Consider the following 24,608-nt stretch of genomic DNA (forward strand, 5'->3'; position numbering starts at 1 on the left):
TTTGAAACTCATTTTCCTGTTGCTCAGGGCTTTAGGGTTATCTGCTTCCTCCCGAGTCAATAGTTGTGGAGGAGAATGGAGGCAAGGGAGTGAAGCTGATGGCAGGAATTGAACACAATAGATTTTCAGCCAGAGAAAGTTGTCACTGGTCTAAAACCTGTTGTCCAGCAGGAAGCCAGTCAGCACGGGAGGGGTTCTGGGTTCAAATGAAATGGAGAAGAAGAACTTAGTTCCATCAACATATATAATATGGAGGCTCTTCCTGGCTATAGGTCCCTGCTGGAGATGTGTGAATTTACCTTTGCATTTATAGATTAATCAGGTTATTTGATTAAACTGGGATCATCCAATTGCTCAGTGAATTTATCCAGAGCGTCGCAATTGTGACGATTGGAACATTTTAGGAATATTGGCTTCTAAATAGTGGGACAATTTAAGGGTTAAAAGCCTGGGGTTAAAGTATTTTATTGCAAATTTTTTTTAAAAAAGGAGAGTTCTAGTCTTCAGGGCTTGGGTAGTTTTAGCAGCCAGCAGGTGAAATTGACCAAGGACTGTGGTTTTCAGTCTGGGCTAATGCCCAGTAGTTTGCCTGGGGAAGTCCGTGGGGAGTTAAAGGGCTTTACAGCTTGCGGAGAGAAGTTGTTTTTTTAGTTTGGGGGAAATGAAATCATTGCTGAGTGGAGCAAAAGAATGCAGAGAGACATTTCAGAAGCTGTGGAGATATGCAGTTTTGGAAAAAGCTGTGGAGAGAGACAGGGTTTTGAGAGAGAGGTCTTTTGGAAATGAAGTCTGATCTGGCACAGATAGAGGCAGTTTATTTTCGCAGTACGATGGGGGAAAAAAAGTAATAATATTTTAAAAGCAAAGCATTCTTATTTAAAGAGGCTGAAACAATTGGGTTGAAGAAGCCATTTGAAGATATTCAGCCAGAGTTTGAAGGGGTTCTAACAAGAGCCAGAATCTGTTCTGTACCACAAGTTTTACTCGGATGGCAACATGCTGGCACAGTGGTTAGCATTGCTGCCTCACGGCGCTGAAGTCCCAGGTTCGATCCCAGCTCTGGGTCACTGTCCGTGTGGAGTTTGCACATTCTCCCCGTCTTTGCGTGGGTTTTGCCCACACAACCCAAAGATGTGTCGGTTAGGTTGATTGGCCACGTTAAATTGCCCCTTAATTGGAAAACATTAATTGGGCACTCTAAATTTATTTTTAAAAAAGTATTACTCTATGTCCTGCTAATTTTAAACTGGATTAAGAGCTGTATGTCTCCTTTCTTGTTGTTTAATGGGAAATTGTACTGTTGTGATGAGGGATAATTGTAAGCTGTTCTTTTTTGGGTGTGAATTTCAATTTTAATATTGTAATTATAATATTGTTTTGTTTTAAAAATAACCAAGCCCTCTTTCTCCATGCAATCACTCCTGGAGCAAATCTTCCTTTCCGCACAGTCTTAGAAATAAACTGAAATAGTGGGGTGTCCGTCCAGTATCCTAGTCACTGTGGAGTCTGGTCTGGGAACATAATACTATGTCTGACAGGCTAATCCAGTCCAAGATTTGATCCTGGGTCTACGTTACTTCAATTATTACAAGTGGTCACAGCATATTGGGGTAAGGGAGGGATAGGTTCAGTTACAATTCCTACTCTGGATCACTAACCAGCAACTTTGATAATAGTCCACACTTATGAGCACCAGATAAGGGCAGAATTGCAGTGATGCCTTTTGCAGGAGAATAGCCTTCTGACACTGTTGAGGCTCACATATGAACGTTGGCTATTTTGGCAAGGTATAAAAGGACATCCAACACTCGTTTATGATATCCTAGCAGAGAGTTAACAACTTCAGGAGTAGAAAAATGAAATAACTCGGAAGTAAATCCACTGGCAAATGGGATGGGATGAACTGTTGATAGATTCCACTGCCGGGGACAGGGAAATTGAGGATAGTGGGCTGAATGAAATACTAAATGCTTCAGACTATCTGCATGTTTCTATTTTATCAATATAGGACAAAAGATCATTGATTGTTAATTAATTAATATAAGACTGTAATATCCAAAATAGAGGCTACAAAACATTGGGAAGCTATTTTTCATTTGTTGGCATGGTGGCACAGTGGTTGGCACTATTGCTTCACAGCACCAGGGACCCAGGTTCAATTCCCGTGTCGGATCACTGTCTGTGCAGAGTCTGCACATTCTCCTCGTGTCTGTGTGGGTTTCCTCCGGGTGCTCCGGTTTCCTCCCACAGTCCAAAGATGTGCAGGTTAGGTGGATTGGATATGCTAAATTGCCCTTTGGTATCCAAAGATGTGTGGGTTATGGGGATAGGGCAGGGGAGTGTGCCTGGGTAGGATGCTCTTCCAGAAGGGCAGGGCAGACTCAATGGCCTGAATGGCCTCATTCTGCATTGTAGGGAATCAATGGGTTCTATGGAAATCATTGCCAACAATATATTTGATGCAGAAAAAGTAACCCATGTGACATCTTAAACGTGTTCAATCAATGCACAGCAGTCAACAGATAATTGGTGTCACTGTCATATGTCTGATTAAATGAAATTAAACCTATTCACTCAACCTTCCCAAATTAATTCCATAATTATTATTGGAAGTCCCTCGATATTAGGAGTGGCTGCTTCCTGTTGATATGCGTTGCCCAATCTTAATTCTCAGTGTGAAGACACTTCTGTGTCCTGCAATGTTGCGAGCTGTCTCTTTGACATGGAAAATGTTTCTGGATTGCTCTCTTTATCTCAGCCTATGGTGAGCCACATGTGATGGCGTGTTCTGCTGACCCATTGCTGAGGTCAAAATCAGCCTGTTGCAACTTCTTCAGACTTAGTTGCTGAATAGATAAAGCTGACATGGTTTCAAAGAATCACTCATAGGCAGATAGCATTTGATGCCACACCAGAGCCAATTGAATATTGGCTTTTGTTAATATCTCAATATATTGGGAGGGCAATATCACGTACAATATTATTAGTACATTTCTGCTGGCATTAGTAATTATATAGTATGTTTCTTAAATTCATTTACAGGATGGGGGCGTTGCTGGTTAGGCCAGTATTTATTGCCCATCCTTAGTTGCCCTTTAGTAGGTGGCTGTGGGTAGGGAGGAAGTTCCTGGATTTGAACCAGCGATAGTGAAGTAACGCCGCTATATTTCCATGTCGGGACCATGAGTGACTTGGAGGGGAATCTCCAGGTGGTGGGGTGCCCAGGTATCTGCTACCCTTGTCCTTCTGGGTGGTAATGGTCGTGGGTTTGGAAGGTGCTGCCTACGGAACCCTGGTGAGTTACAGCAGTGCATCCTGTAGATGGGACACACGGCTGCAATTACTGATACTGGACATCGCAGATATTAACCTATATGGGGTGTAATACATTCATTTATTCTCAATTTTGGTTGTTTAGTCTTCGCTGAGTAATCCAAAACATTTTCACTCCAGATTTATACTTTTCTTCAGTAGGACTGCCAAACTTTCAGATTTTACAGTTTTTCAAATAAGAGGTTTGACTCCCACTTTCTGTGTCGAGGTAAAAGTGTTTGCTTTACAAGCAGAGAGACTGTGTTTTCTACGCTGAAGAGCTCGACCAGCCACCACTTTGGAAATTAAATCAGAATCAGGTCCTGCCTTACATCCGGGATTGTTCTGAGGTACAGACACTTGGTTCTTAAAAGACCCGTGACTTTGGAGAAGATGGGGACAGGGGAAGGAACCTCCACTGCCAAGAAGTTCCACATCCTAACTTAGCAAAGACTGTAATGGCTGTGCACCTAGTAGAGTTGGACCAGGCCTTATATGGTGGGCCTTAATCGTGGTCTAGACTTGGTCCATGCACATCTTAGGCCACTATGACCTCTGCATGACCTAAGCTGTGACCTTAAAGTAACTTCCCCTTAGAAGGGGGACAGCGTCTTAACCTTTCTGAGATGGGAATGAGGTGTGAGAATACCCCACAAACCTGGCTGTTCCAGAACATTACCCCTTTGACAGTCGAGCACCTCAGATTTGCCTCTAGTACTGAGAGCACCTGTTATTTGCATTTTATGCAAATTATCTCCACTTTGCCAATCTTTGCATAGGGTCAACACCTATGCTGGAATGCTGAAATGTGCTCAACGCCGGTAGGGGGGTTCCCACGGTGGAGAATCGGGGTTGGGGAAAAAAATCGGGATCGGTGCAAGAGGGAGTGGCCAAAAACAGCGAAAAAGATAGGGAGGGGGAAAGGGGATTAGGGAGGGGGGGGGTGTACAGGGAGGGAGGAAGGATGAGGGGAGGTGAACAACTGAGGGGAGCCAGAGGGGAGGAAAGAGGAGGGAACACAAACTAGAGAAAGAGAGCACAGGAAACGACAACGACCACAACAAGAAGGGCAAGAGAGAGTAAGAAAGAGCAGGAAGAAGGAACGACAGACGGTCGAAGCTGAGGCAAATGGGAAATGGACAAAAACAAAAAACAAAACTGACCAAGAGATGCAAGTAACATCAGCCCCCCCCCCCCCCCCCCCCAGGGGCCCCTCCCCCCTCCCACACAGTTTGGTTTTGCTTGTTTTGTATTTAATTTTAAAAAAGGAAAGAAAGGGGAGGAGAAAGCCCTCCCACCCACATCCATGGCATGTGTAATGACATTTTCTCTTTGTTGCTTCTCTGTATATACACTTCCCCTGTTTTTATTTTCCCACTTCTTGGCTTTTTTCGTTTTGTAGTGTTTTTGTTATTTCTTTTTGGTTTCTCTGTGTGCACATCTGTAAATATACCATGTATAAAACCCAATAAAAACATTTTTTAAAAAAAATGTTACACCCACTTTGTGGGGCACACTGTCCAGGCCCTCACAATTCTCTGGTCCTCCGGGCCAGAAACCAAGGGGCTGCACATTGCTGCTGGTATTGCCCAGTGTGGCCCTGACGTTGTAGACCTTGCGGTGGGCCAAGGGGGTAACCCATCCGAGGGCCCCCCTCCACAATGCAAGACCGGCCCACCCCATCCCCACCAGACTTCCCTAACAGCCCCCCCCCCCCCCCCCCGAGAGACCCCCGCACAAAGACTGCCAAAATAAAGAGACCTCCCACAGAGATCCCCTGGAGATCATTTACCCCACAGACACCCCCTAGATGGGGAGACCCCCCCCAGATAGAACCCCTAAATAGGGGAGCCCCACATACTCCCCAGAAAAGAGACCCCTGTCAAGAAGCTCCCCAGAAAAGAGAAACCTGTCAGGAAGGCCCCGAGAAAAGAGACCTCTTTCTGGAAGCTAGGGAGCAGGTCTGACAGAGGCCGTGAAAAAAAATCATTGTTGTCACACTCACCTGGGCAATATACCTGCTAGATCAGACAGAGGAAGCACCACGTGTCAATTCCTGGAAAGAGAACGTGACCTGCACTTAAACCCTTTAGATCTTTGAGCTGCAAGTCATTCATTCATTCATCATTTCCCTCAGTGGGCTGTGAATGGCAGCTTCCACACGCACAGTTATGAGCCTTGCTTCATTCATCTTTTTCATGGTTCAGTAACTCTGAACTGCTTTGACCACAATGTTTACAAACATCAACCACCTCAAAGAGAGTTAAGTGCTGTCAATTTCCATCTGAGCACTCCAAAATCATTCACGCGTGAAGGAACGTGATTGGAGTGCAGGTAGCCCTCTTTGAAGTGGTTGATGTTTGTAAACATTGCGGTCATTCACAGCCCACTGAGGGAAATGAATGAATATAGTTATGAGTTATTATTAACAATAATCTTTATTAGTGTCACAAGTAGGCTTACATTGATACTGCAATGAAGTTACTGTGAAAATGCCCTAGACGCCACACTCCGGCACCTGTTCAGGTACACTGAGGGAGAATTTAGAATGTAAAATTCTAAACTACCGTCTATGCAAGGCTGCTTACCTCGGATCTAACACTGGCGATGAGGATGGGATTGGAACCCACACATGCAAAGCACCCCAATTGAGGACAGCTTCCACACACACAGTTATGAGCCTTGCTTCATTCATCTTTTTCATGGTTCAGTCGCTCTGAACTGCTTTGACCACAATGTTTACAAACATCAACCACTTCAAAGAGGGTTACGTGCATTCCAATCACCTTCCTTCACGCGTGAATGATTTTGAAGTGCTCAGATGGAAATTGACAGCACTTAACTCTCTTTGAATCATCAGTTAATACACCATGAAATAATGGAAAATAAGTTACGCAATACAAATAACCATATGAATTGTATTTGTGAGCAAATATTTTTCTCTTCTGTCTTGCGGACGTTGTTTTTAAACATACTCGGATCACATCTCAATGCTACAGATGACAATAGGCTTTATAATGTGGTTGATGGTCTGATATATTCCTACTTTGTTTGTATCTACCCTTGAATAATTTGCTGGTTTGACAGATTCTGAGACTTTGCAGAGATAGTTTATGCCCCGGGTAACTTGAGGTAGATCATTTATTCTGGCTAAGATTTGGCCGAGGTCCAGATTTCCGTAGGCAAACTACAATTATCGGCCTGGTGATAAAAAGTCAGACTATTGACTGACAATTGCCCTCTTTTATATTTCAACATGATATCCTCACTCAGGGTTAGCGAGGTGACAGTGTGTTACAGTGACAGTACCAATCAAAATCATTACCAGCCCCAAAGCATACAGTACATTGCAATATACTGAGGAGATGTTTCAGGGGCAGGATGAATCGTTCATTATTTCTGTGAATTAGTACATGTGTTAATGTAACCAGGACCATTTATTCCTGTGTGTCAATTACAGTGCAGTATTATAGAAATGAAAAAGAATCCTGCTCATAAAATGCATCCACTTTCAGAGGTTTGTTAAGCAAATGGTTCACCAGCTATAAAGTTAACAATAGTCCTTGAGTTACAGAAGTGACCTTGACTGTGTAATAATGAGATCTACCTTTAATTTTGTGTATTATAGCATACTCTAAATCAGTGAGCTGCAAAGAACAGCCAAGGGAGTTCAATCTTATTGGAAAAGAAGTGTAAGTGACAGTGTGGGAGGTCATAACATGATACTTTTTTTTTTAAAAAGCTGTAGGAATTTGTGCTTTGGCTATGATTTTTCATAGTCATCCTATGACTGGGAAAGAACTCTGATTTTTCTCAAATAAACGTTTTCAAATGAAACAGCATTGTACTGATTCCGATCAGGCTAGTTCGGAATGAAGCAGATGAGTTTAGATTGAGTTTGTACAGATCACATTGACCAGATTTGATTGAATTAATTTCAATTGAATCACGTTAATTCGAGCTGGATTACACTGGATTTGTTTAGATTATTGAGATTCATCTGGTTTTGATTAGAGTGGAACTGATTCGGGTTGGTTGCATTGATTGATTCAACTCGATCTAAGTAGATTGGTTTGCATTCATGTAACTCAATGCTGATCCTTCACTGGCTGTGAGTCTGCCAACTATAATGCTGGGATAAGTTTGAAAATTTAGGCCACCTCATATTTTCCGAATAATAACGTTTAGACTTGCCACCCCTGAGGACCTGAAGACAAATGGTTTGGACTCAGATAGATCCATGTAAAATCTGGTGACTCAATATGCCTATGGAATCATTTCAAGGTATTTTCTATTCTTTTCTCATTCTGGCACCAGACATTATCCCTTGACTTTAATAACCTAACAATCTTTATTATTGTCACAAGAAGGCTTACATTAACACTGCAATGAAGTTACTGTGAAAATCCCCCGAGCCGCCACACTCCGGCGCCTGTTCGGGTACGCAGAGGGAGAATTCAGAATGTCCAATTCACCGAACAGGCTCGTCTTTTGGGAATTGTGGGAGGAAACCGGAGCGCCCAGAGGAAACCCACGCAGACACAGGGAGGCCGTGCAGACTCCGCACAGACTGTGACCCAAGCCAGGAATCGAACCCGGGAAGCAACTGCGCTACCATGCCGCCCACTTAGAGGGCAGGCAAGCTATTTGTTTCTAGCCACTGCCATGTTGTCCTCAAATTAGACGCGAATAGGTCATCAAAAGCAATTTGGAATGAGTCATCCTTGATTTTTCTCTCTCATCCTGCTCTGAGAAACGATATTCTCAGTCTTCCACCTGTAAGATATGGGATTTTAGGTTGGAAACTTTGTCGTAAAGTTTATTAAGTGTTGGATGCCCAAGGTGCATTTATATTGGGGAAAAAAACTTACTGTGGCAGGGGAGCTTCAATAAGACCATTAGGAGCAGAAGTAGGCCTTTCAGCCCATCAGGTTTACTCTGCCAAACGGTGAGATCATAAATGATCTGATGAGATAATCCTCAACTCCACTTTCCTGTCTTATTCCCGTAACCCTTGAGTCCCTTACTGATTAAAAATCTGTCTATGTCAGCCTTGAACATACGTAATGACCCAGCGTCTACTGTTCCCTGTGGTAAAGAATTCCACAGATTCGCTCTAGAGAGGGACTTCCTCCTCACTGCTGTTTTAAATGGGCGACCCTTTATTCTGAAATTAAGCTTTCTGGTCTTTGATTGTCCCACGAGGGGAAACAACCTCACAGCATGCACCTTTGTCAAGTCCCCAAATTCTATATGTCGCAATAAGGGCGCTTCTCATTCGTCTGAACTCCAGTGAGTACAGGCCCAACCTACTCAACCTCTCCTCATAAGAAAATCCCTCCATACCCATGATCAACCTCGTGAACTAACCAATGATTTTGTGATCTAATCAATTATTTTTTTTTTCGAATTTCCAATTAAGGAGCAATTTAGAGTGGCCAATTTACCTACCCTGCACATCTTTGGGTTGTAGGGGTAAGACCCACACAGACACGGGGAGAATGTACAAATGTCAAACGGACAGCGCCCCGAGGCCGGGATTGAACCCGGGTTCTCGGCGGCGTGAGGCAGCAGCAGTGCTAACCACTGTGCCACCGTGCTGCCCTGTGATCTACCCAATGATTACCGACAGAACTGGCTGTAAAGTTTGACCTAATCTTTCATTTGACTCTAATAATTCAATGGGCAAGGTATTTTAAAAGAGGGAAAGGACAGGAGAAGAAATGAAAACTAAATCCTTGCAGGCAAAAGTATATGGAATATGCTTAGATCAATTGCAAGTTGAAAAGCTCTAGCGAGTCTGCTTGGAGTCAATTCTAATCTTTGCCTTGTTCTTCAAGTTACTGGCTGACCAGTTTGACAGATAACATGGGTGTCGTACAGAAAGAGAAGTAACTCCATTTTTTTTAACGAAAGGTGGCTGCCTACAATACATTGCAGCATACATGTGTTTGTATAATTAGTCTTACAGTGAAGCTCAGTGTCATCAACCCAGTTTTTCGAGAGGCCTTCTTATCGTGAATGCGAAGTGTGGAATTTAAACCTTTTCATTCTGGTACTGTTTGTTCTGGTTTGCTGCAGAAAGACGCTTTACACCCTACTGCCATCAAGAAGAATGAGACAGTTTGCCTATTTCAATGCTCACAATACCCTAAGTGGAACTTGAGAAAATTCAGAACCTAATTGCTCTTTCAATCACTGTATTAATGAACTGTTTAAAATGTAAATAGTTATTTTTCGAGAGAACATATCTCAGACAGAATTGTAAAACTATGCAGCTTTCTATCACAGAAACCAACCTGTTTTTGACTCCCTTGTTTCTCCGGGTATTTGAATACTGCAGCAACGTGGGTTCAGTTCTAGCAGGCAGCGGTGGATTTTGTAAAAAAAAAACTGACTGGGGTTAAATGGTTGAACGCCGCGTTATGAGACAAAAAAAATAAGTTACAACAAAAATCTCTGCGATCTGTCACAAGGGAAATGGTGGACATATAGAATTGTGGCAGAATGGGAAAAAAAATCAATAAGGAATCAGTGTTCACTAAAGCAGCTGTTTATCAGGTGAGATAGTTAAGAGCAGTTAGACACTGGAGTAAAAAAAACATCAGAGATCAAGAAGAACATTGATCAAAAACGGAGACACAGAAGGCCAAAGTCACTAATAAAGGAAGACATCTCAGGATAGATCATAGATAATCCCTGATCAGGGGTTCAAGGCCTTAACACTCATTCATTGTCGATTTCCCTCATTTATAACGTACCAGTTTTATATTATTGGTGACCTGCTTTTAAAGGATGCTTGTTCAGATTTACTCAATCCAGTCAATAAATCCTGCGAGAATTATGGTCGGGTTTTGGAAGTAACACTGCAGCAAGTCCGATTTCACTTTCCAAAAAGAATTGCATTCACAGTTAATTTCCCTCAGTAAATACTTAATGTTTTTGTTTCTATTGAATTGTATTGGATAAATAAGAACAATTCTTTTCTTTCCCTTTAGCTTTTGTATTTCCGTGACTTCTATCTCTATTGTTTTAGTCATTAGGCTAACTACAATATTCTGATATTGAGGTTGCACGTCTCACGTTGCAATCAAGCTGCCCTTCTCTGGCCTCGCCATTTAATATTTCTCACAGCAGTGGTGAAGGGTGGCCACAAGGCTGTTCCATGTAGAACCCATCCCAATTAATTTGTCCGGGAGTGGAACACTATCCTCTTGATTCAGCCTGGAGGAACATCAATGAGTCATCCCCTTTCATACCGTCAAGATTGGGGACCTACTTTCAACTACAGTTTGATAGCCATTCATTTTCATTCTACCAGGAGCAGGATCAATTGGGTGATGACCAGCGCTAGATAGATATAGAACAGTACAGCACAGAACAGGCCCTTCGGCCCTCGATGTTATGCCGAGCAAAGATCACCCTACTCAAATCAACGTATCTACCCTATACCAGTAACCCAACAACCCCCCCCATTAACCTTATTTTTTAGGACATTAAGGGCAATTTAGCATAGCCAATCCACCTAACCCGCACATCTTTGGACTGTGGGAGGAAACCGGAGCACCCGGAGGAAACCCACGCACACACGGGGAGGACGTGCAGACTCCGCACAGACAGCGACCCAGACGGGAATCGAACCTGGGACCCTGGAGCTGTGAAGCATTTATGCTAACCACCATGCTACCGTGCTGCCGCTCTTGTCAATCCAAATAGATTGCTTCAATGGAGTGTAATCCAGGTCTGCTTGGCACTTGCAGGTTACTTGCTTCAGTTTGGTGAGTCTAAGGCTATTTGCTACTCCAATACTCGCTCAGTTTATTTGAATGAGCCTTTGGTTGCCTGTCACTTTAAGCCATTTGCCTCAGTTGAATAAATTCTAGCTGATACTCCAATTCATCGGCTGACTTTTAACCACTTAACAACTGATCTCTTAGTGCCCATGGAAGGTAAGGGTTCCTTTTCTCAGAGTGACAAGTGCTAACATTTCCTAGTTGGTGTTTGGGTTGTACCTCCTCCTATCTAATAACAGATACAAGGGTAGCTGGGAAGACCAGAGTTCAGGTCACTTGTCTTCCTGGTTGGAAGGTATTCCCTGGTAAGGAGAGTTGTGAAAAGGGATTACACATATTCAAGTAAAGAATCGAACAATCCTTCAGTGGAAACTCTTCCATAACTCTCCTGCATTGACAACCATGGAACTCAACTGTTTAAAAGTGTCAGATTCTACAAATGCACACTCAAATGATTAAGATTGAATATACATACTAAAACTAGTGTACAAGCAGGACATGTGGTCCCACTCGGTTACTATTTCACTTCAATGATTAATGACAGAATTTTGTGATAAATTATTGTTACAGCAGACTTCAGTTCTTGGGTTTGAGGGGATTCTGGAACCTGACTCCTGAAACATTTAATTGCTTTTTTTCATGTTCAGAATATGTGGCAAAATTATATCTTTGAGTTTACTGACCAGTGATGTTATTTTGAGTCAAGCCCTCGATAAGAGAATTTCGCTCTGAATTATTGTCAACTCCCACTATTTTGTGCAGAATTTCCAGTATTTGGGACATTTGTGGTTGTGTGTTTATGTTTTCTACATTCAAGGAAACTTTGATTTTTAAAATATTTAACGCGATTCACTTCACTGCTTAGGCTAAAATAATAGTTTATATTAACAAATAATTACTGAAGAGTAGCTTTTCCAAAATCAGCTTCTCTGAGCTTAGCTGAGCCTAATGTTTGAGCATCTACAAATGCTACAAGAAGCTGTCTGCTTCATTATGCATGTTTTAAATCTTTCTTGATTTTACATTAACGCACAAAAAGAGGTCTCTTAATATTACCTTAACACGCTCGATGCTGAATCACTGGGAGAACTACTCAACTGCTTTCTTTTATGGAGCTGCTGTGGATGAGAGGCACCAGCACATGATTAACATATGGCAAGTACACATTCTGCATCATTAGTTATTTATGAAGTGCCTTTTACTGTTTGTAGCCAAACTTGATAAGAGATTGTTTTGCAAGATGACTGCTATAACAATGATTGGGCAGGAAAGTGAAACCTTGTTCTAATTAAGATGAGATGAGGGAATTATTAAAATAAAATAAAGTCTGCATCCTCATTCGTTGCCTTGCCCTAAGGGGCAATAGGTGAGGTGAGCATAATGTTTGTGGTAAAAATAAATCTCCAAATGTTTATCATCTAAACATTTGACGAGGCAGCCCCTTTTAAAATAAAACAATCAAGATTAAAATGATCTGAGCAATAGTTATTTGTAGAACGGAGTAATTTTCACACTGTATTTACAATCCTTGGTACAGCACTGTAGCGGTTATGTTTATGGATTATTAATCCAGAGATTTAGTTAAATCATACAGAGACTGTGAGGGGAAATTCCACCACAGCAGTTTGAGGATTTGAATTCAGTTGAAATAATCTGGGCATTAGAAGTTGGTTAAACTGACCACATAGCTACTGGATTATCAAATGCTGCACTGATCTTCACAAAAGCAAACTTTAGCGACTCTCCACCACAGTCCCACACCAATGTGATTGCCTCTAACCTGACCTCCTTGGTGACTGTGCAGGTTGTACAGTTCTCTCAGTGTATTTAGGGATGGGCAATAACTGGCCTTGACAATAGTAATGCTCACTTCCTAAGAAGGAATTAAACAAATATAAAAGACCTTAAACCTGGTTTTAATGATAGGCAGCACCTTTTCCCAGAAGAGCAATGATTATGATCCATGGACTTCAGACTTACATGTCGGGTGAGTTAAATATCTCAAAAATAGCTTTAAAATCCAGACTGAACTGAGGAAAGGATGATCTCTTTGGCTGCAACAGGTCTGCAAATTAACTTTGGGTATTCCAGAGCAAGTGCTTTATGGGTGTGGCTGCCCCTTAAATAAAAGCAAAATACTGCGCATGCTGGAAGTCTGCAGTAGAGACAGAAAATGCTGAAGAAGAGTCATATTGGTCTTGTGACGTTGGGGTAAATTCTCTGTCGGCGGGATTCTCCATGTCGCCAGCAGGACACCCCGCGGGTTTCCCATCGGCTGGCTGCGGGAATGGAGAATCCCGCTGCCGACTTGCCGTCGAGGAACATGCGGCTGGAGAGGCGGAGTATTCACCGCATTAACTCTGTTTCTCTCTCCACAGGTGTTACCAGACCTGCTGGGGTTTCCCAGAATTTTCTGTTCTTATTTCATTACATCCTCTTATCTGGGCCTCAAATGGAAAAATCTTATTTGGAGAAGTCGTACATCTCTGTGGAAATATGAAGAGTACCACACTGGTCGCAACGACAAAGACTTGAGGTTACAGATGTGACAAATAGTTGGGGAGGGCCCCAGTCCTCAGCACTGACATGTTTCACTTTTGTTGAGTACAAACATTGCAAAAGGAAATATCATCTGATAGGACGGGAAAGGTTAACAGATTTGAACTTGCACACAAGAAGGAAAAGGACAAATTTTAGGGAAGGCGATGAAGGACTCAACTTGGCAGGAACTCACAGACACACAGACTGTTTAAAATGCCATTTCGTAATGAGAGCACATATGTAGAGAAGTGACAGGCCTCAAATGCAACTCAAAGCTTAAATGGGTTATTCCCTTGAGGGGATTTTGGCAGGGATTCGCGGATGTCATGTCTGAGGTCCTGGAAGGGAGGGTGACTCCGAGTCCAGAGGTGGCAATATTTGGAGCGTCGGAAGATTCGGGGGTGGGAGGGGGTGGGGGGGTGGGGAGAGGCCGACGTTTTGGCCTTTGCCTCCCTGGTGGCCTGGAGACGGATTCTGTTGGGATGGAGGGACTCGGAGCCTCCAAAGTTGGGTGTTTGGGTTAGCGACATGGCAGGGTTTCTTAGGTTGGAGAAAATTAAGTTTAGCCTTAAAGGGTTCGCTCCAGGGGTTCGCTCGGAGGTGGCAGCTGTTCTTCGACTTCTTCAAGAAAATTGACCATCAACGGGGGTGGGGGGCGATTGGGAGGGGGGGGGGGCGGTGGACCTAGGGGAGGCATGGAAGTGACGAATAAGGGTAGTGAATCTAATGAAGGGAGAACCGTGGGATGGAGTAGTTACATGGACCATGATAGTTAGGGTCTATGCTTGGGGGGAGATGGTTATATTATTGTGGGAGGTTTTTGTGTTTGTTGGATCTCTTTGTTGAAAATGTTAAAATTATAAATGCCTTAATAAAATATTTTCTGGAAAAAAATGTGTTATTCCCAATAAATGCTATTAATGCCTTGGTGATTAACTCCTTTAATAAAAGCTGGATGAGAATAGAATAAAATGTAAGGATGATTAAAGATACAATTGATCAAAGACCCTCTTTGGGCAGTCTCCTTCCACTCCTGTTGGAATAATGAGCGTCACCCTTACAATACCGCAGGACAGAGTTGACCAATATAGATTATAAAGTCAAATGGATATCCTGGAATTTCATAGCATCATAGAATTGTCAGTGCAGAAGAAGGCCATTCGGCCCATCAAGTCTGTTGGAAAGAGCACCCTACTTAAGCCCACACCTCCACCCTATTCACCCTACCCCTGTAACCCCAACCTAACCTTTTTTGTTTGGACACTAAGGGCAATTTATCATGGCCAATCCACCTAACCTGCACATCTTTGGACTGTGGGAAGAAACCGGAGCACCCGGAGGAAACCCACGCAGACACGGCGAGAACGTGCAAACTCTACACAGACTGTGACCCAAGCTGGGAATCCAAACTGGGACCCTGGAGCTGTGAATCAGCTGTGCTGCCCTATTTCTGTTCGGTTATCTTCAGATATAAAGGGGAAGCATTTCATAAAGTTTTACCATAGCTTAGAAATTTTGACTGTGAATGTTCCCGTCCCTCAGGAAGTTGAACAGGTTGTGACGAGGTCAGAAAGTGCCAGTCATGTGGAGATATTCTTGGGGAAAATAGCCCAAATGACTTTTTTGCGACCTGAACTTTTTAATATTAATCTCACTATTAAAAGCACAGTTTTTTTGAAGCAGTGTAGAAATTGTATCCTCCCCCACCCTCTTTCTCGCTCTCTCTCTCATTACAAGTTGTCACATAGTGAATATCATTTGTCGAATTTTGAACAGATGTCTGGTGAGGGTTCTGATTAACAAATAATTAGATAGAGTATTAGTAGTCATTTTTCTTATGGAGTGTAACAGCTATGAAAGGGAGGGCTTTTTGATCCAGGTCCTGATTCAAACCGGAATGGATAGAACTGTGTATCAGACAGAAGTAATCCGATCTGACGGAACACGTGCCAGTGTATATAAGGACTTGATGAAATCAAAATGTGTCTTCCCCCCCTACGGCGGGCCTGGTCTTGAGTTTAGACAGGTACTTCAGCTTGTACCGTTAAGGGACACTTCTTAAAGGAGTGAAAAGTGAATGGGAAAGTTGTTGCTTTTTTATCCGACTTGCTTAAAATGGTTTGCGTTACTGTTGCAAGATTTATTTTAAATTGTGCTCGTTTTGTCTGAAAAGTTCACTGCAGTTATACATCAAATAAAGCACCAAAGTATTTTTTTTTCAAAGTCTACCAAAATTGTTTAAAATAAAACGAATGGCTGAACATTGAGTATTTTTTAGACGTTCTGTCATTTCCAGGGTTGAAAATGTCAACAGAATTGCTTGGGTCATTGAAAAGAAGCTGAGTTGTATTCAGGGCAGGTCCATATAACATTTATGATGGCTTTGAGATAGGATTATGTCGGACAATAAAAAAAAAGGAAGCAGCAATTTTTCTTTTTATCGGTGATCCCTTAAGGGTCAGGTAACGAGCATTTTGTTTGGACTATATATATTTAAAATAATTTATTATTTTGACAATTTCTTTTCTCCTCATCACGGTGAGGGATGACTTCTGCTTGGGACTGGAACAATTCTCCATTTTTGGCAACCAGAGTTTGTGTCAATCATCCCCAGGATCGGTTTAGCATGGCCATACAAAGCGAAAATTCCTATTATGTTGTCCACCCAATGTAGCTCAACAGTAACCTTGGAAGAACATTGAAAAGGTGCTGTGAGAATTGTTATGTTTCTTATACTAGTCATCCTTAAGGTCTCTACAATTGGTATTGTCAACAGGTCACTTATCTGTGTGGAGCCTGCACGTTCTCCCTGTGTCTACGTGGGTTTCCTCCAGGTTTCCTTCCACAAGTCCCAAAAGACATGCTTGTCAGGCGAATTGGACATTCCGATTTCTCCCTCTGTGTACCCGAACAGGCGTCGCAGTGTGGCGACTAGGGGATTTTCACATTAACTTCATTGCAATGTTAATGTAAGCCTACTTGTGACAATAATAAATTGTTGGGCAATGTTGGAAACTGAGCATGTGAGGTAAAGAGTCAATGCTTTAATGTGCTGCATCACTGGGGCCGATCTTAATTTCTGGAACGGAGACCGGCAACAGGCGCCAGGTGCCCACCATGCGGGAGTGAAGATGCCAGAATCATGAGGGTGGGGGAGGGGAGGTTGGGGGGTGGGGTTGTGGAGATGGTGGGGAAGGTGGTGATGGTGGAGGCAGCAGCAGCTCCGATTGTTTCGCCGGGAGGTGCATTCCAGCATTTGTTTGGGGCCCCTTCTGTACTGCCAATAAACTGGAGTATTTATTGGTGCACACTCTGCTCAGGTGCATCCTAAAATATCTAGTTTCACTTGCCGCTTGGGTCCCCGATTTACACATGAAGAGAGCCACCCATCTGAAACGGGTAAATGCTTCAACCATCCAGTGATAAGCCCTGGTCTATAATGGCAGCAGTCACAGTGCTGTCATTATTCAGTCAGTGGGTCTACCGATCCCATTTCGAGACTGTTAATGCTGACTTGGCCAAGTTAAATTGGATCGCAGTGGCTCCAGTTACAAATGTTTATTTCCCCACAAACAAAATGCAAGGTCACTGCATGAATTTCTGCAATGATGTCAAATGCAAATGGTGTTGGGGTGCTCAGAGTTTGTGCTTGGAAACAGAAGCAGAATATCACCTTTTAGCTCAAGGTATAAGGGTTCCCTGTGTCTGGTGTTGCTATGGTTAGTCTCCTATTGGTGATGAGTGACCAGTTGCAGGAAGGAACCAGGCTGAGACATGGGCTGATCTGGTCCAGAATCATAGAAGCCCTACTAGTTCACAAGGAGGCCATTTGGCCCATCGCGTTTGTCCTGACCCTCTGAAAGAGCGCCCTAACTTGGCCCACTCCCCTACCCTATCCGGGTAACCCCGTCATCCTTGGACAGCAAGGGACAATTTAGCATGGCCAATCCATCTAACCTGCACATCTTTGGACTGCGGGAGGAAACTGGAGCACCCCGATGAAACCCACACAAATACGAGGAGAATTTGCAAACTCCACATAGACGGTCACCCAAGGCAGGAATTGAACCAGAGTCCTTGGAGCTGCGAGGCAGCAGTGCTAAGCACTATGCCACCATGCCACAGAAGAGTCCTATTCGACCAAAAACATTAACTATTTTCACAAATGCTGCCAGACCTACAGAGTTTTGTGTACACTTTTGTTCTACAGTGACCTAGGCACCAATCCAATTTTTAAAATCCTTTTAATAAGATGGCAAGCATTTGTCACCCATCCCTAATTGCCCCTGCGAAGGCAGTGATGGGTCACCTTGTTGAACCATTGCAGTCCATGTGGTGCAGGTGCACCCACAGTTAGGGAGGGGGTTCCAGGATTTTGACCCAATGACTGTGTAGGAATGGTGATATAATTCCAAGTCAGGGTGGTCTGTGACTTTAAGGCTGTGTTGAGATCAGGAGGAAATGACCCTGACGGAACCCAAACTGAGCTACAGTGAACAGATTATTGCAAAATAAGTGCTGCTCGAAACAGTGTGGATAACATCGCTTTGCAAATGACTGAGAATAGACTGATGGGGAAGTAATTGATTGGATTCGGTTTGTCCTCATTCTTGTGGACAGGACTTACTTGGGCAATTTTCCATTTTGCCAGGCCGATGCCAGTGTTGTCGCTGTACTGGAAAAATTGGCACGGCTAGTTCAGGAGAAAAAGTCTTGTGGAGGGGTTCATAACCTTCACAGTGTCCAGTGCTTTCAGCTGTTTCTTGATGTCACCTGGAGTGAATCGAATTGGCTGAAGACAGGCATCTATGATGCTGGCGACCTCTGGAAAAGCTTGAGATGACTCATGTGCTCGATATCTCTGGCTGAAGGTGCTGGCAAATGCTTCTGCCTGGTCTTTTGCACTAAAATGCTGCCCCCCCCCCCCTCCCTCACCGTTGAGGATGGGGATATTTGTGGAACTTCCTCCCTGGTTGGCTATTTAATTGTCCATCACCATTCTCAAATGGACACGGCAGTATCACAGAGCTTAAAACGTATCCATTGGTTGTTGAATTACTTAGCTCTGTCTCTAACATACTGCTTTAGCATGCATTCAATGTGTAAAAATGCCCGGGAGTGCAAAGTGTCAAGATCCAACTAATGTACAAGTGGGAATCTGGCCCCATTCCATCATACTTCAGGTTACAGGACTGGATCAGAGGAAATTCTTAGCTTTGATGTCACAACCACAGTAATGCATGATGGTAGATCTGTGTTCACTAACTGCAGTGAAACCTTGAAAGTGTCCTTTGTATTTGCATTGATCATCTTACTACAAGTAACAGATTGAGAAAATATCGCCTGAGAGTTTACCTGTGTTAGGATACAAAGGGATGTTGTGTCCATTCAGCTTCTACCTGATTCAAATTTTTGGGTCCACAACTGTTACGAGTTGCCACTTTTACCCTCTCCATATTCACTGTAGTTCCAGCATTTTCTGTTGTGATTCTGGATTACCTGAATCCGCAGTATTTTGCTTTAGTGATCCTGAAGTCTGTTTCTGCGCTGTGTAATCAATGGTCCTGTGAGACTTCCGTCTTTGGTAATGTACTGTGGTGCACTACTGAGCAACGTACTGACTCTTTCTATATGATACTGAGAGATGCATTGAAGCTTGCATTGGGCTCTATCCTGAGTAATGTGCTAATCCTGTGATACTTAGTCCAGTATTGACAAGCTACATGCATGTATTGTGGTGACCTCCAGGTGTAGTCCAGAACTGCCCAACAATGACGCTTACCTGTGCTGTGCTATTGCGTTCCAGACTAAGTCTTGCCTTGATACTCTACTGTACAACACTCTCTGATGCACTGCGCTCTGTAGCACACTGATAGAGCACTATCAGGAACCTGTTCCAGGCTCTGTAAGCATGCTTTTTCACGTTGTCCTAGTTCTCTGAATCTGTAAATGGACCATGGATTTTCCTGATGCACTGAGCTGCTGCCTAATTTGCTCCAACCAAATTGTGCGGCTCCGTGTAATGAAAAAAATAGCTTCTCTTGACTTTAACTGATGGAGCATGAGGCCCTGGGCTCTGTCTCGTGTTCAGTGAACAGTGCCCGAGCCTCGCTATAACGGATGATGTGCCATTGTGTTAGCGGCTCAGCGCTCTGTCAGATCAGCACTCTGCCGGCTAGTTGGCATGGTAACAGGCCGTTATTTAGTGGAACAAGCCATCCATATCCATGTCCAGCCATTTGTCCTTGTCTAATTATTATTACTTTTTCACATTTTCTTATCTGCTATGAGTAATGGAGGCAAGTAACATAAAGGGGAAGGTGCGGGGAGAAAAAGAGTGGTGATCCATGGTAAAGGTATTCTATCATATCGAGCAGTGCATCTGTCTTGCTGTACTTTGCTATGGTCAGACAATTTTTTTTTGGCAGCAACAGTTTCTTTTCTGAATAATTTTTTTCCTATCATTTTAAGAAAATGACAAGCCCCGAGATGCAGCCCATGTCTGTGTGGGATTTTTTTTGTGTGTTGAGTGTGGTGACAGTTTCTTTCGCAGCCTGATTGAGGGCTGCTAGTCTGGTGAGCTTCGTGCTTTTAGCTGTCACAAGCTGTGTTCACAAATTGTCAAGGCTTATCAGTGTCACATGGAACCCTAAGTGTTGCTGACATAATCCGTGTTTGGCTGAGCTGCGCATTTACCACGAGCAAAAACATAATTTACAACTTTCTTGTTTAACATGATAAACCCATTACTCTTCATATATTTCCCCCACACTTATAATATTTGCAGGTAAATGGTGCAACGCACTTTGTTTATGTAACAGTCTATCATCCGGCCTTCCACCTTTGCAACTGCTTCACATAAGCAGAAACAGTGGGAGATAAATTGCGGAACAAAATAAATGAAGTTTCTCTTAACGATGGCAGGAAAATTGACTTTTATCTTACATTTTTATCCACCTAGAAATGCCACCCTATTAGTCCATTTATTGAGCATATGTAGAAATGGTACCAGCAAATTATTATGGTGTTGATTGAATCCTATTACAAAATAGTTGGAGGTTATTTTGCCATCAACTACCCCGATAGTGAATTGTTTTTGAGGCCTGATCTATTTTTTCTCTCAGCACTGGTGAACTCTGAACGCTGTCACAAGAGCACGAGGCAATTATTATCTACTTGTGCTCCAGTTAATGTAAAAAGCACTCCACTCTTCTCATTGAGGTTAATGGCACAGCTTTGGGTCGAGAGAGGGAAGGCCCGACAATTAGGTTGGAGGTCAAGACCCTGTTCTCGGAATTAATTTTTATTATGGGTTGAAAAGAAAATCAGCTCTTTCAAAATGTGAAATCCACTTTGGAAATGTATTCAAAAGTCACTGCCCCCCACCCCCCCCATCTTATTGAAGGGACAGAATCTCTGTACATCTGGTCTGATCACAGTTATCGGTGAATCACTATTAATTTTTGAAGAGCATATTCTGAACTATCAAACATTTTCAATAGAACATATGAACAGAAGAACTAGCCATTCATTTGCTTGAGCCCGCTCTACAATTCAATAAGACCATGGCTTGGCCTCAACTACACTTTCCAGGCTGTTCCCCATAACTCTTGACTTCTTTTATAGTTCAAATCCGTCTATCCTCAATAGCCGGGCGACCAAAGTCAAAATAGATTGCAATCTCCTCTACCCACTGTGCCCTCAACCTCGCCCCCCCCCCCCCCCCCCCCCACCCCATTCCCCACATCCCCCACCCCCTTCAAATACATGTTAATCTCAGAAACTGTAGATTCATGGCCTTGAGAATAACTTCTTCTACAGGATGTTAGATCTGGGAAGATTTTGTGAATTTCCCAAGAAGCACAAGATTCCTTCAAATCAATCATTGATAATTAACCTAAATAAAATGAATGTACTGCAGCGTTTTCGTGGCGAGTTTGGGTGAATACTGGTGTCACCTTTTTATCGAATGCAGCCATTTTTGAGGTTTGGGATCGCAAAAGCTCACCAGTTTTAAAAGATGGTCGCATTGTTAAATGGTAGTCTGTTCAAGAACTAGGTTTGGTCCCCTATTGCCAGAAATTCATGCACCTCTACTAAATTGGAAAGAACATTATGTTTCTCCAGTAGCGGAGATAGCCAGACCTGTGAGGGGCACCTCTACTTGGGCAGCAGATGAATAAGCGAAGCTTGGGACCTTCACTCACCTTTTGGGAGCAGAGACAGCCGGACCTGCGAGGGACACCTGCAGTGGGGCAGCGGATAAATAGAGAGCGACGAAGGGGCTTCACTCACCTTCCAGGAGCAGAGACAGCCGGACCTACGAGGGACACCTCTACTCGGGCAGCGAGCTGAGTTTAAAAAATAATTCCAGGAAAACGGTCAGTTCCTTGGTTGGTGACAAGCTGCTGTCGGGGTTTAAATGCCTGAAGCTAGAAAAACATCATTTAGAAAGAAGTAGCTCTGTGCATTTCAGGAAGGGACATGAGCAATAGGGAAGTAAAGTTACATCTCGTCAAAATGAAATAAAGCAATGAAATAAATGAAGTAAGATAAAGTGAGCGTAAGTGCAGTAAAGTAACATTTCCAGTAACTTATTCTACTCACTCTATTTATACTTATGCCCTTAACTTTCTCAGAATGGCAACCTCCAGCTACATTGACGAGGAATAACTGGGGCGCAGTGAACAAAGGACCCCCCCTTTCCATGGCACTAGCTGCCGTAATGGAGATGGTTAAAAGGACAATTTAAAGGGAGAAGGAAAGTTTCAACGGTGAGTGGTTCAGACAATCCCGGGAGACCGCGATGGGGGGGATGGGGGGGTTAGGTCAGACTGGAAGTGGAGGAGGGTATCAAAGAGGGGATGTTGGACTGGATCAGTTAGATGAACAAACAGGCATTTCTGTAGAGGTAGATGTGACTCCAGGATGGTGTGTTGCTTCCCTGGTGCCAGGGTCAAGGATGCCATAGAATGGCAGTAGGGCATCCATCGGTGCGAGGGCCATCAGCCAGAAGTCATGGGGCGCAATTCCCCGCACTCACGACGGTGCGGAGAATAGCGGGGTTCGTAAATTTTTTTTTACGGCCACGCTAGTCCGACGCCCTCCCGCTATTCTCCCCCCCCCCCCCCCCCACGCCCGACTCCCGATGCGAATCGCTGCCGCCGTTTTTTTACGGCGAGCAGCGATTCTCAGCTGGCCGATGGGCCGAGTTCCAAGCCCTTTACGGCCGTTTTTACGAACGGCAAACACACCTGGTCTGGCCGTTCGTAAAAACGGCCGTAAAGTCCCGATCTTGGCAACCATGGCACCGATTGGCACAGCAGTACCACGGCCGTGCCAAGGGTGCCATGGGCCCGCGATCGGTGGGCACCGATCGCGGGCAGCGGGTCCGATTCCCGCGCACTCTTTGTCCTTCCGCCGCCCCGCTGTATCACTTCACGGGGCGGCTGAGGGGCATCCCGGCCCGCGCATGCGCGGGTTTCGCGCAAATGCGCAATGACGTCATCCGCGCATGCGCGGGTTGGAGTCTTCCAATCCGCGCATGCGCGGCTGACGTCATGTGACGCGTCAGCCGGCGCAAACTCTGGCAAGCGGGCTTAACGAAATTCGTTAAGCCCGCGATGCCGGAGTTCACGGCCACGGCATACTAGCCCTGACCGGGGACCAGAATCGGTTCCCGGTCGGGGAGGGGGAGGCTGGCGTCAAACCCGCCCGGTTTTGACGCCAGCCTTACGATTTCTCCCTGTCTGGGAGAATCGCGCCCATGGTTCCCATTGGTACCAACAACATGGATAGGAAGATCTGCACGTTCTCCCTGTGTCTGCGTGGGTTTCCTCCGGGTGCTCCGGTTTCCTCCCAGAAATCCTGAAAGACGTGCTTGTTAGGTGAATTAGACATTCTGAACTCTCTCTCCGTGTACCCAAACTGGCGCCAGAGTGTGGCGACGAGGGGCTTTTCACAGTAATTTCATTGCAGTGTTAATGGAAGCCTACTTGTGACAATAAAGATTATTATTACAAAGAGGGATGACGTCCTGAAAGCAGAGTTCAGGGAGTTAAGAAGGAAATTAAAAAGCAGGACCTCAGGAGCAATAATCTCAGGATATCTCCCAGTTCCACATGTTAGTGAGCATAGGAATAGGAGGATTGATCGAATAAACACTTGGTTGGAGAAATGGTGTAGGAAGGAGGGCATCCTATTTCTGAGGCATTGGGACTGGTTCTGGGACAGGTGGATGGGTTACATCTTAACAGGACTGGTACTGATATATTCACAGGCAGATTTGCTTGTGCTGTTGGGGTGGGTTTAAACTAGCTTGTCAGGGGCGGTGACTGAGGAGTAACTTGAATTGGAAGGAAGTAAAGTTGGTAACGGGAAATACTCGTGGGACCAGAAAGCAGGAGAAACAAAGCAAAGCATTGAGTATGTGTCGAGTGTGGAATAATATCTAAACGACAAAGTTAAGGGCGCTCTACCTGAATGTATGCAAGCCGTATTCATATCAAGGTAGATGCTCTAAAGGGACAAATAGAGGTAAATGGGTATGATATGATTGCCATTATGGAAACATGACTGCACGATGACCAAGGCTGGGACTGAATATCCAAGGATATTCAATGTTTAGGAAAGGCAGGCAGGAAAGGAAAGGAGGTGAAATTGCACTGATAATCAGAGATGGGATCAGAGCAGTCATCTCAAATCAGAAGAACAATGGGCGCGATTTTGCAACACCATTGCACTCGGCACGGATCCGAGCGCAGCAGGTGAACAGCACGAGCGCCTATTCGGGCTGCGAGCCGTGCCGATCGTGACCGCGAGTAACCTGATTCACTGGCCGGGATCCAGGTCATTAAAATACCCGGACGCTGGATTCATTCGGCACTGGGGACTCACCGGCCAAAGCTGGGGAACCTCACCAGGCCACCAATTAGCACTGCTCCACACAAACGACACCTGCGA

At 44.1% G+C, this 24,608-nt stretch overlaps 1 protein-coding gene across 1 annotated transcript in view; it reads right to left on the minus strand.

The window, feature by feature from the left end:
• LOC119969651 (osteoclast stimulatory transmembrane protein-like) overlaps window positions 1-12,225 on the minus strand; it is a 48,562-nt gene extending 36,337 nt beyond the window's left edge. The window contains exon 1 of the mRNA XM_038803586.1: window positions 12,162-12,225. The gene's annotated coding sequence lies outside the window, so the exon portion shown is untranslated. The remainder of the gene's footprint in view (window positions 1-12,161) is intronic.
• Window positions 12,226-24,608: the final 12,383 nt, after the last annotated feature.

Source organism: Scyliorhinus canicula, chromosome 7 (genome assembly GCF_902713615.1).
Source record: "Scyliorhinus canicula chromosome 7, sScyCan1.1, whole genome shotgun sequence".
In the NCBI taxonomy this organism is placed as follows: domain Eukaryota; kingdom Metazoa; phylum Chordata; class Chondrichthyes; order Carcharhiniformes; family Scyliorhinidae; genus Scyliorhinus; species Scyliorhinus canicula.